Raw genomic sequence first — 13,515 nt, 5'->3', positions numbered from 1 at the left:
ACCTTCAGGCTCCAGTCTCAGGACTGTCTACTTGAACCATGCAATTGATGCTCCTTGTAATTTTAGCAGAGCTGGTGCCATTGCAAATGCCATTCTTATCTACCTAAGTACGGATCCTCTCTTGAATCATTAACAATGTCATGTAGCAATTTGTTACATAAGCTCATTAAGTTTTTTTAATGTATCTATGTTAATAGGAACATAAATATGTAAATCTTAATTTCAAACCTGTTCCTGAAAGCATTAGCTGGGAAACTAGTCTGAGAAAAAGCAAACACAACCCAAGAATACCCAGGGACTTATTCAGGGTTTAGGTATCACCGTGACACATGGAGCAGGAATTGAGGAGTCAGGATGCCCAAATTATGCTCCTTGCTGATCAGCTCTGTGACCCTTTAAAAGCACATTCTCAACAGAAAAACTTCAGTTACTTTGCATTGTATTTCCTTTCCTTAGCCACAGTACAGTGGCAAGATACTTTTATTTCTATTATTTTTTCTGTTCTTGCAGGTGCATAATTAACACAAATAAAAGGACTCTGGCTCTGCAAAGGAAACAGTGACATTGACTGCAGCCCAAGGATCCTTAAATACAAATTAAAAAGGCAAAATGCATTAAAAAAAGGGTTCAGCTGTATTTCATCAATATTAATTTTCTGCATCATTTATAGCAGTAAATATCTTTTCAGTGTATCCACGTCCAGCTTGATGCTTTTAATTTGGTGGGGTAGCATGTGAGAACATTTACACATCTCATGATCCTGCCCGGATGGGAACAAGCCAGTCACTGAGCTCTCAGACCAGGCTCACCTGCCCTGGTCCCTCCACAACAACTTCGCCAGGAGCAGCTGTATAAGCTGTATTCATTATATAGGCACGTGAGATATGTTTATACAGCTATTGATACATCACCACAACACTCTCAGTGCCCACAGGTGGAAGTAAACATTAACTTACAATGGTATGAACTTAGCTGCTCCATATTAATTCTCTGTGTAAGGCTGTGCTGCCAGAAGATGCCAAATCCAGTCTGAAGGCATCTGGGTGCCAGATGAGCAATTCCATGTCCACATCGAAGAAAATTCTCTCTGTTGGTTTGATTTTATTATATTTTTAAGGGGTGAATTGGCTGCGGTAGTGAAGTGCTTACTAGAGTGGGACAAAGCATCATGCTGGTGGACGTGCTGCACCATGGGCTCCAGCTCAGCAGAGATAAATGTGTTCTTGCCCTCCTGATGCCCACTGGATGTGTGACGCTGGACACCACGGCTGTGTCCGGACTCACTTGTAGTGAATGACGATGGCCTTGGGCTGCTCTTCTGTGGGTAGTTGCATCCACACCGCTCACCAGTGCCAAAAGCTGGGGAGGCGTGGGGAATGCTCTCTCTTTCCTCTCATTTTTCTCCTTCTTTTGGGCTCCTAGCAGCAGGATCCAGCTCCTGGCACTTCTTGGACCCTTCCATGCTTTGCTTCTGTTTTGTTTTTTTTTAATTTTCTGGCAGATTAGTGGCCCATGGAGGCCTCCCCTGGGGACCAGACACCCAGCTCCAGCCTTCAAGCCCTCTTACTCCACAGCAGCTTCTGCATTGCTTTTCCATGCCAGCCTGCCAGGTTATTAAAATGTACTTCCCTCTTCTTTTGCCTTCCTTGCCAGGTAAACAGGGAGGCTGAAACTCAGCTATTTTAACAAACCTTTCAATGTGCCACAAACACTGTAAAACCCCTTGGGTAGGGAGTGTTCCTCCTGAAATATATGTATATATTTTTATATAAATAGGGCAAATCATTGGTGATAGGCTCTCCTGACTGGCAGATGAGGATGGGTGAAGGACTAGGAATCATTCCTGCTCTCTCGCAGCCTCTGCCAGGTCAAGAAGACACCTCGGCTCAGCCCAGCCTGGTGTTGATTCAAGCCAAAGACTCATTGTCTGGGGCCAGAACAGGTAACAGAGAAGGAATGGGTCTTTTATAAGCTCTTTCTGACACTGTAGTGTTGGTTGGAAATACCTGTCGTTAAAACCAGCCATTTCTGGCCATTGTATTTGTGAAAAAAAAACCCAACAACTTTATTCTGGGTGTAAGTGAGACTGGAGGCACCAGTCCTGAGCCTGGAGCCCAGAGGCAGAGAGCAGCACCCAGTGCATCCCAGTGTGGGGCTTTCACATGCAGATGCTGCCAAGTGCCCTGCAGCCCCCACCCCTCCAAATGGCCATCTCGTGTCATTGGCATCGATTGTGGCACAGTTCAAATTGTTAATTAGGCAATAATGACCAATGGGAAGGGCATTTCCTGGCTGTTAACTGGAGACTTCTGACCTGGAGGTCAACATCAGTCACCCAGGAATTATTAAAATGTGGAGGAGGAGGAGGAAAACAGGCCAAGAAGAGCAAAACCCTCACCTTTTTAAGGTGGCTGGTGCTTCTTCATTGCACAACCCAGCAGGGAAGGGGCAGGTACCTGTGCCTTACCTGCACCCAGGCTCAGGCTGCAGCTCCCTGGGCTGCTCTGGTCTCTGCCCCTCTCTTCCAGTTACTTTTGTTTCCCAATTAATCTCTGTGGTCCTGAAGAAATGAGACATTAAATATTCAAGGATTATCTTTTTTCTTTTTAATATGGCTAAAATGTGAAGATGCAATTAGCAATAAACTGGGCTCCTGCTGGGCCTGTGTGTACTAATCCCTCCCCACTTCTAAAGAGAAGATTTACACCTACTCTTCTGGTTTAAAATTGGGACCTTTCTCCCATTTAACCCTGGTGCTGGCTCTGCTCTCCCTTACAGGTGGCTGTATTTCACTACAATGGCTTCTCCAGGTTAATTAAACTAATGTGAATTACTGTATTTCCTAAGGGGTGACCATATGAAATACTGTGTTTGTGTTTCTACAGAGAGAAGCACCCGAGTGTAAACTACCAGTGGTGAGAGGGCTGCCAGCAACGCATCAGCCTGCTCAGCCTGGCCCTGGGCCAGAACTCGTGGGCCAGGTCTGAAGGACAAGTAGCAACAAAAATCAAGATCTCCATGCCCTACTTATCCACATAGGATTTGGCAAATGAACACCACTCCAAATAATATACTTAAAAGCGAACCGAAAGCCAGAAGGGAGCAAAGAACTGGTCAAAGTGATGTGTGTGGGGGGAGGTCCCTGCTTGTCCTTGCAGGGAGGATGCTGGTGGCTCCAGGGTGGTGGCCCAAGCCCTGGGTTGACACCTGAGTCACCAGCTGGTAAAACAGCTAAGGGCCAGCAACCGGACACCATGGCTGGGGGATTCCTCCTCCCTTCTCCAAATCCTGTGTTCATTTCTTCGAACTTTTATAGGCAAAATTCCTTATGATTGTAGCTTGGTAAACACAGGCAATAAAAAAATGAAATAGATAAGTAAAGCTTCTAAACATGAGTGCAGTTGTTGAAGGCAGAGCTGCTGCAGCTGTTTGCTCATGTGTGGAGTTGTCTAGAGAGATTTGCCCAGTCCTGTGGACCTCCATGGGTGAGACCTCTTCGGACTAGGAGTAGTGAGTGATGTTACACAGGCTATTAAGGACTAGATAGGATGTTTTAAATCCACACACTTAACTCAAAGTAGCTTTCATGGTCAATATTATATTTCGGCTAAGGAAACAGTGGCAAGATAATGATACAGAGGAAACTGTCACATTCAAAGCTTTGAACATTTGGACTTTTGGGAAAAAAAATAAACTACTTAAAAGCTTGGCCCAAAACTTGTAGTCTTTTTTTGTTGACCTATCCTTGGCAGATGTGCAAACAGGCAAGGATTTCTGCACCCTGGTAGTAGCGGGTAGAATGGGGCAGCACAGGAACTCCATCGTGAGCCGCCTTGGTGAGAAGATGACAACCATGAATCCTGTAGTGTTGTCATCTTTGGCTTGCAGCCTTAACTAGAATGTTTCCTGAGCTTTACTCATGCTCACAAACCAAGCTACAATCTTGGACAAAGAGATATGAACACAGAGAAAGTCTTGTTCCCATCGCAAGACAAGCAGGTTAGCGCTGAGTACCACAGCAGCTCCCTACCTGTGGACAACTCTTCCTAGAATGTTTCCCATCAAACAGTAGCTAAAAATAATGTTGAAAAATGAACCCATTCAAGCAAACAGATCTTTTTTATAACACAGTATTTCCTATTCTTTTTTGCCTGAGGTATTCTCTGAACAGCCCTGTTTAATACGCACCCTATCCAAATGATCTGTCAGATCATCTCACCTGGATGCAGGCACGAGTCAGGGTGTTCCTCCCCTTTCCTGTCCAGCTTCATCTCCCATTCCCAGAAAAAGCAGGTAAATCCTGTTATCCTGTCTGGTAAACCCTGATTATTCACTGGGATTTTTCAAGCCACTCATGATACGTTGGCCTCAGAAGCACTATAATACGAGTGGCTTTTCTGGAACACCTCTTGGGGATCAAAATTCACCCACTTTTTTTTCCCTGGGTGATATTATTCCCTGGGGTGGGTGTGTTAAACCAGCAACACCAGCAGGAGAATGAAAGGACCTGTTATACTGTGGTGGAAGGAGGTTTTCCCATTCTTCATGAGGAGCACAGAGGCCTTGAAACTTATTAGGAATCATACAAAGCAGGATTTATATGCAGCCTAGATTGATGAGCTATATTATGTTATCTTAAAAAAAAAAAACAAACCCAAACACACAAAAAAAACCCCAAAACACACAGTGATCCACACCCAGCAGAAATCCGGGTAATAAAGGCTTTTAACAGACAATTGCTGCTTGTGAATTCTTAAAAAAAATATTCCATCCTGTCTCTACAAAAGGTTGGTGAGGAATTTACAAATGTCCTAATCCCCCTCTAATCTTTTAAAATGCTGAGCTGTGATCGCACACGCTGTTTCATGATTATGTGTCTTCCAGGGCTTGTTTGGATACTTATTGAGAGATGCCAACTCACTGTTGTCACGGAAAGCCAAAATTCCTTGATATGTTTTGGTTGCACTGTACATTCTTCTGAAACGAAACCTCAGCCATCCCCATCCCGCCTGACGCCAGGGCCACAGCTTTTGGGGACAACCATGAGCTCTTCTCCATGGAGGAGACCACGGACTTCAAGGGAAGAGCAGAGAAACTCCTCTCCTTGCTCTCAGCTCAGCTGCTTCTCCTTTGCAAGTGGGATAGCAATGGCTCACCTCATTTTTTAAAACATTTCAGGACCTACATAGGAAAGGCTCTAGACAAAAGCACAACATGTTATTACAGTTTTTGGTGGTGCCTTTAGCAAGCGCTTAATGGAGACTATGGCTGTTTTAAGTTGTGTGTGATATTTCTATGTGCACAGATAACCAGGGCAGAGCCGACTCTTAACTACTCATATGTGTTTAATTAGAGCTGCATTTTTAATCCTTTTAATTTGTATCTGTTTCTTAATAACCTCAGCTTGGCAAAGGTTGAAAAGGAATAAGTTTCATTTGAATATTGGGTAAAACTTGGTAACAGTAGGGCAGATGGTTTAGCAAAAAGGTTACAGCATGTTCTTTAAAGACTATGGGTAACAGTTTGGCTCCATTAAATTCTGGAGCTAGCTAAGCTTAGGTTTTCATCCTTTGAAAATCATTTCAGAGAAGCTTAATAAAAATACACTGGAGATCAGTGTATCATCCAAACCTGCTATGTGAAATTTAACTGTATCAATGGGGTATTATTTGCCCGTAATCTCAAGGCAAGTATGATCACAGCACCGTCAGTTAGCTTTCGCAGCACTGTTCTGAAATCTTAATGCAATCGTGTCATAAATTCATATTTAACTTTTGCCCAAAAGGAGAAAAAGTCGTTACAGACTATTGCAATACCTGCTAATGAAAGGAAAGGTTAAAGAAACCTACAGGATTTCAGCTCCAAGCTGAATTAGTGAAGATAGTTTCAATAATCTCCACATCTTGAAACCAGAGATAACAGAGAGGAATGAACCTTTCTCTCAAGCACTTGCTGCTTTGTTTCAGATAAATTTGAAAATTGATTTCAGAAAATAAGACCTGTCGTTCAATACAGCGTAACTTTAAAAGCGGAGCAGATAAAATCAGCAAGTTTTAGTTGTAAATACTATCCTGAATCTTACCCAGCACAGCGGTGGAGCTCAGCCCCGCTCAATGTCATGGGGAGACAGACCAGACATCTGAGCCAGGTGGGTCCTGGTCTAGAAGAAAGAAGGCAAATAGATCACATAAAAACACAGCGACTTTCAAAGTGGCATTTCAGATGTATGCTGTGACACAGTCTGTTTCTTGACCGTTTTGCTGTGCCATCAAAATCCAACATTTTGGTGTTAAAAGTGACCACACTGGAGAATTGTCTGTGCCCTTCAAGCTCCATCTAAAATATACAAACAGATATTTGCTTGTTTTGGTGTATCTAACTTCTCATGGAGGCCAGTTTTCAGCATATTTAATTTTGGTGGTCTCCAGACACTCTCCAGTGGATGCTCGGTGTCACCACATAGTGAATAAAAGTATTTTTCTTTGTTATCATGCACAAATCACTTGGAAACAGCCCATGAGCCACAGATGCTGCTGTAGCTGGCTGGAGAGCAGCAGCGTAGATTAGAAAAAGGCCAAGCGTGAAAGGAATGGCTTGACTTGAGCTGCAGCAAATCACAGCGTCCTTATCAGGACAACTACCGTACCACCAGCAGCAACGCAAGCTCACAAATAACCTCATTTTTCGTTTCTGAAGATGTAAGGAGTTAAACTAATTCATAGTCCATCCTCAGCTTCTGCTGCTGCTGCCCAAGTCGCTGCAATGAACCTGCTCACTGCTTCACTTTTGATAGGGTTCAATACAAATTCTCGTTCCAGATGCAGAAGGCTCACTATTGCTTTCAGACAGCATTCTTTCCCCTGCCAGCGCCGATGCCTATACCTAAATTAAATATAAAGGCAGGTCTCCGCATGAAACTTATTGCAGCTGTTGCATATCTGCACTAATTGATCTTCAACAGTCGTTGTGCGAGCAGCGTGTCTGCACCACTTTGATTCTCTCTGACTACTCCAATTTGGCCTCCGATTGTTGTGGCCACATAGCACTGGGATGTTTTGAAATCAATAATCGGTGCTCTGGTCAAACTTCTTGCTCAACATTGCTCCATGGCTGTGCTGTTCGTGTTTGATGGGATATTTCATGCTGGGTATTATATGATACTTCCCAGAAGGCATCAGAGTTCTCAGATGAAATTGTATAGTTTTCATAACTCATTTTATTCATCCCATCGCTTATTAGCTTTCATATGGACCATTTTCTGACATTCCTGAAGAACAAGGATAATCCTTGTGATCATGAAATGCCACCTTCCTAGAAAAGCACACGAAGTTTATCATAGCGGTGGAGGGTTACAGTGGCTTTGTGCAGATGGATATAGGGCTACTGAGACTTGCAAATACCCTGCTTCCATTTATACTGGCAAAAAAAAAAAGCCAACTAGTGTGATACTGGGAGTTCAGCTGTCAAGGAGGACCTTTTATCAAAGGGGTCGCTCTCAGAGGGGGATTTTCACAGTAAGACATACAGCTACAATGTGGTAGGGCCTGGCCAATAAATGTACTTTCTTAAAAGGTAGCAGGTGGTATGATCCCATCTGACGTCCTTGCATTGGGGTGCAAAATAGTGTGACAGACACAGCACCTTCAAAATCTCACATTTGCACATGCAGGGGGCTCAAAGTTGTGTTCTGCCTTTCTAAATGCAGGTGTTGGTATGCTGTCTGACCCTTCTGGAGTGAAACAGCAAAGGATTTCATTGTTCTGATTGTTCGGCAATGAAGAAGGAGTCAACATCTGGCACAGCTGCACTGACAAGTGCATCCCCAAGAGAAGGATCCAGCAACACGGGTTGTTCCTCCATCACCGCAGACAGTTGGTCCCAAGGACCTGCTTACGTCCTTTGTGCTGTTCTTTTCCACTGTACTTCCAAAATCTGCACTGCAACTCTCTACCCGTGTTAGTGACACAAGTTCTTTGAATACCTGCCTGCCTTGGGCTCCTTCTCTAGCAACATTATTTAGACTGGCATTGAAGCCAACATTGCCAGCTACACCTGAGTCAGAGCACGATGGAAACTCTTAGGAAAGAAACATGAGAGGATGACATCTCGACATCTACTCACCCAGGAAACAGTGCTAAAACACTGTCTTTTCTTAGTTTTAAAATATTTTTTGAGTAACTCAGTGCTGGGTGCTGGAATCTCTCACAGACACCACCTGGCTTCTCCTGGTAACAGCAAATTCTGCCAACTTCCCAAAGTTTGAGCTGGAACTGCCCTGATTGTGCAGCACCTCTATGAGAACTGCAAATGCTCTGCATCTCCAAGAGATACGCACACCCCTGCTAAATCCATGCAGCCAAAGCCCATTTCCAAATACTGATAGGATGCACTCACATACAAGCGGGTTTACATCAGGCGTTGCTTCCAGATGCAATCGTGTGGGTGAACACAAAACAACCTGCAACACTGGGAACTGATGCCAATCACCACTGGATGGGGGAGGTATGGGCAGTTCCAGCGAAAATGCCACCTGCATTGGGTGAAAACTCAACTCCCACCAATTCTACAGGCTGCTGGAGCTCCTGCCCTTCCCAGACTGCCCTGTGCTGCACCTTGGCAAAGGCTGTTTGCTCAGAGCTCTAAGGCCAAGGGAAGACAGAGGCAAAATTAACCAGACTGTACCATGAGCGGTTGTATCACATGTGGTCAACACGAAGGAACACGATAAAAGCCAAGCAAGTACCTCCCTAACGCGCTGCTGCCTGAAACGGCCCGAAACCGCACGCTGATGCCAACAGCTTGAGTAGGATATCAGCCTGGCAAGCAAGCCCCATCATTGTGCCATCTTCTCAAAAAAAATCCTCCTCTGCCTTTGATATGTTAATCCTGCGTAAGGCAAATTCTCCCATTAGAATACAGTCCATTCTGGTCTCCATGCAATCTGCATTATCCAGTTCAAAGTTAAATTAAAAATCCCAACCTGTGTGAATGTTGCAATCACATTATGAAATCTGTAAATCTATTTTTAATGTCTTAATGCTGCTCTAGTTGAACAAGGCAAATAGACTGCTGCATTGCATTTGCTTTCCACTTTTTTAGATTCTCATGCACTAGTTAAATATTCACTCTGCAGTGTTTGCATTTCCAGTACTACAAGACCCTAAAATAGAAGACAAGTTTTTCCTTTCCTTTTTTTGTTTTTTAAAATTCCAACTACGGGCAATTCAACTTGGGGATGTCTCCAACTCAAATGTGGAGTACTAAACATTGCAAGGAAAGCAGCTAAAAATGTTTCAGTGTGATCCAGATATCAGAAAATAGGATTTAAATCCCAAACACGCAGCTATTTGCAGTGTTTTTAGGCAGTGATGGAACCAAATATTTTATTTCAAATTTAAGAGACACTAAATGTTAATTCTGTGGGTAGCTTGTTTTTAAGAGCGAAAATACTTGAACATAGCTGGAACAACTCAAGCAATGGGCCCAGCTCAACTATCTCAAATCAACATTTTACAGAACATTACTTAGGGGAGTAGTTTGCACTTCTTATTCTGATCTGCAATGGAAACAAGCTCTGAAACACTGGAATTTTCTGTGGAACAAAACCTCTATTTTCTGACCAAGTCTCTTTGAAAAATCAATATATGAAACAGTCAAATAGATCCTGCTCTTTACACTTAAGAGTGATCCTATTAAAAGACGGGCACTGTCTCTCCGCTGTCTCTTCCCTCTAGAGATGTTTTCCCCCATTTTGCAATCCCTCTCTTCATTAGCATTAGTATTTCTCCACTCATAATTACTATACATTCTCTGATATTAAGTGCATACAAACTACATACATCTGAAAAGAACTGAGAAAGAAGGAAAGGACAACAGAAATAGATTTATCCTGCGACCACAGATTCTTCAGGGCAGACACTACAGCAAATTTCTGTGCGATCCAGACCATCCCCAGCAACTCTCCCTGCACTCCGGACCCCTATGCAAAGCTATAACCTCTACTTATTGTTACATGGGGTTAGAGGAAATCTGTAGGTGACAGAAGGGAAAGCTTTAGCAATGCCGTTGTTATCTGCAGCCGTTTATAAAGCCTGAAAAACGGAGATGACTTACAGCACAGTCAGGGAGTTTCAGAAACTTTGGGCAGCAGAGCAAGCGAACAAGAACGTTTGGGAGGGGAGAAGTTCAGCTCTGGGTTTGTGAAGATGCCACCCTGGGGCTGGGCTGGGCTCCGCTGGGCTGGGCTCAGCGGGGCTGCTCTGTGCTCACAGGCTTCTCTCCCCCTCTGCAACTTGGCCATTGCCGGATTCGACCCCAGCTTTTCTCTGGGCTGTTCTTCTGGTGCCACCGCATGGAGAACAGGACCAAGTGCAGCTTGTGTGTAGTCGCTGCCGCATTTTGGCGCAAAGCCAAAGAGGGGGATCGGGAAAAGGGGAAAAATAAAAAGTCTTCAGGAATCGATGGAGGTCAGTGACCCAGCTTAGCGCGGTGTCAGCTCAGCAACTCGTCCTTCCATCCGAAGAAGATGCATTTGACAGCACCAGATCTCCCACCCGGGGATGCTCCAGATTCACCTACGCCCGCTCGCTGCTTTGGAGGCTGCATTCACCAGGAGCGCACCTTCACACACATTTACAGGTTCTTAGGGGGTGTGGGGGTAAATCTTCACCCATTCAGTCAAATTCAGGCCCTTTCCTGGCGTTTTTAAGCCCGGGAGTGCTGGGATGGTTCTGCCCATCGCCCTTGACCCCGCAGCTGGCGGCAGCCGCTGCAGCCAGTCCGACGGGAACGTTTGAGACTGTTTAATGATTCCTTAAAGAATGGAAACATGCAAACCAAATGAGCTATGAGTAGCTTAAATCTCAATGGGGAAATAAATGGCTACAGCTTAAGAGATCCAACCAGCCCAGCATGCCCGCTGCTGACCACAATTCAAATGCAAGCAGATTCTGTTTCACTGAATTAAACAAGAGTGCTTGTTCAAATATTAGGAAAGCCAAGGAAAAAAAAAAAAAAAACAACCTTCTTAGAGAAACAAATCCTGCTGTGCTGGATCAGCTTCACGGACTAACTAATCTGGGATTCTGTCCTAGGAGTCACCAGCACCAAATATCTCTGAGGACAAGGCGCAAGTTACAGACACCTCATCTCCAAACCGTGGGGATGTCAGTAGTTAAGGCAGGCGCTGGCAATAAATACATAAGACCTGGGTGGCCACCATGAAAGATTCGAGTTCAACTTCACAAACTTGATCAGACAATGCAGTTTCAATGACTGAGTTTTCAACTTGTTGGTGTCATTTTTTCGGTCTCGGCCAGACCCCAGCAGGGAAGAGGAGAGCCAGCCTCAAAGGACACGTATGGGCTTACGAAAAATACGAGTAGTCATAGCAGCAATACCGTGTTCTCACAAGTCACACGTGGTGCAAAGGCCGAGTGGTGGGAGCTGGTCCTGGCAGCCCCAGCACGGAGGTGGACGGGGATCAGTCGTGGGATGAGAGGAGCACACGCAGGTTTGTGGTTCCTGCCAACGCTCAGCATCGTTCCATCCAGAAGCATAAAAGAGTCAAGTGTTCCCACCCCCCATTGCCATTTGAAAAGTATCTGACCTAATTATTACTATCCCTTTTGTGTGAATTCAGCACTTTGTCAGTCTGAATAAATGTACATTAGCCTTAACATGAGTTAAACAAGTTTAAACAATGAAGGAAGCTTTGTAAAGCTCCCTCGCTTTTCTATTTATTTGACGCCACACTAAAGAGCCCATTTAGACTAGAGAGTTCAGCACATTTTGGGACCCATTAAATACCCAGGTTGAGACTAGATATTCGCTTTTTCTTTTTTTAATTTGTCCTACCCAGTTGCTAAAGTCAGCACAATTGAGCAATAAGCTGCTTTGCATTTCTTTAGCTTTGTAGGCAAGTTGAAGAAAGCTCCACCCAGCCCGGTCAATGCAGCCCTTTCCATGCTAATTCAGCAAACCCCACTTATCACTGCAACTGGATATTAAGTGGTTCCTCGGAATTACTTTTAATTAAAAAAAGAGGAAACTCATAGCATAAAAATGTGACGTTCATGGCTGTTAGGAAAACGTGGCCTGAAAGAGAAACAATTTGACAGTGTAACAATGTATTTCTTTCCAGAGCTAAGCAAGCCTTTGACAGCCCGCAGAAAAGCACCCCTTATCTTCTGTTTACGACTATATCCTGATAAGGACCATCTTCTGTCCTCCAAACATAATTAAGTCCTAAGACATCCTCATACAGTGGGGAAATAACTTAGGAGGGGGTGAAAGACTAAACATCCAATATCACCTCCCTTATGAAGAAAGGCTGAGGGAGCTGGGTCTCTTCAATTTGGAGAAGAGGAGACTGAGGGGCGACCTTATTAATGTTTATAAATATATAAAGGGTGAGTGCCACGAGGATGGAGCCAGGCTCTTCTCAGTGGCAAACAATGATAGGACAAGGGGCAATGGGATCAAGCTGGAACACAAGAGGTTCCACTTAAATTTGAGAAAGAACTTCTCAGTGAGGGTGACAGAGCACTGGAACAGGCTGCCCAGGGGGGTTGTGGAGTCTCCTTCTCTGCAGACATTCAAAGCCGCCTGGACACCTTCCTGTGGGACCTCTCCTAGGCGTTCCTGCTCCAGCAGGGGGATTGGACTGGATGATCTTTTGAGGTCCCTTCCAATCCCAAACATACTGTGATACTGTGATCAGAGAATGAACATGGCAACACCTTCTTACCAGTAAAATGGAAAGTGATGGAACATTTTGATGTTTTCCACTGAGGATACAACTCTGCTTTTAAAAAATTGCCACATAGGGAGCAAAACAAGTAATCCGTACAGAGACGAGCCCATCCTGACTCAAACTGCCATGAAATTCACAAGGTGGCCTGGAAGATGGAGAAAGTTGTATGAGGGGAAGGGGTTGTTTGCCCATCAACTCACACCCTTAACTTTTGAGCAAACCTCTTAGACATGTCATGGATACTACACAAAGGTTGAGTTCTGCTGGTAGGGCGACAATTCAGAATTCCATTTTATTCCATGTCACAGTGAAATCGGTTCTTCCCCAAAAAAAGATCTGTGGACAATTTGCAAACTGCTGCCACTGACCTGTAGGAAAAAAATTAATCCACATGAAGTTAAACACTTGACAAAACCACAGCTATGAAATTGTTAGCAGCACCTCCACAGCAACCGGGCAGTTGGATGGATATTTAGATTAAAATCCTGGCTTGCAGGCAGAACTCCCATCAATTGCAGATGGATCGGGATTCCATCCCTCTTGCTCATTTTGAAGGTTGGTAAAACTTAAAACACAGAAAAAACCCAAGTCAATTATACTTTCTAGCTGTCAGGAAGGAATTATATCAGTTCTGTTTTACAGAAGGAAATCTGCACTGTCTAGCAGTAATCGGTTCCATATTTGTGAAGCCTTCCAACAAAACACTTTTTGTCTATGATTTGTACTCATCTTAGGACGTACTGATTCCAGCCCCTCTGTGG

This window comes from Patagioenas fasciata, chromosome 16 (assembly GCF_037038585.1).
Source record: "Patagioenas fasciata isolate bPatFas1 chromosome 16, bPatFas1.hap1, whole genome shotgun sequence".
NCBI lineage: Eukaryota > Metazoa > Chordata > Aves > Columbiformes > Columbidae > Patagioenas > Patagioenas fasciata.
This window is presented reverse-complemented; position numbering follows the sequence as displayed.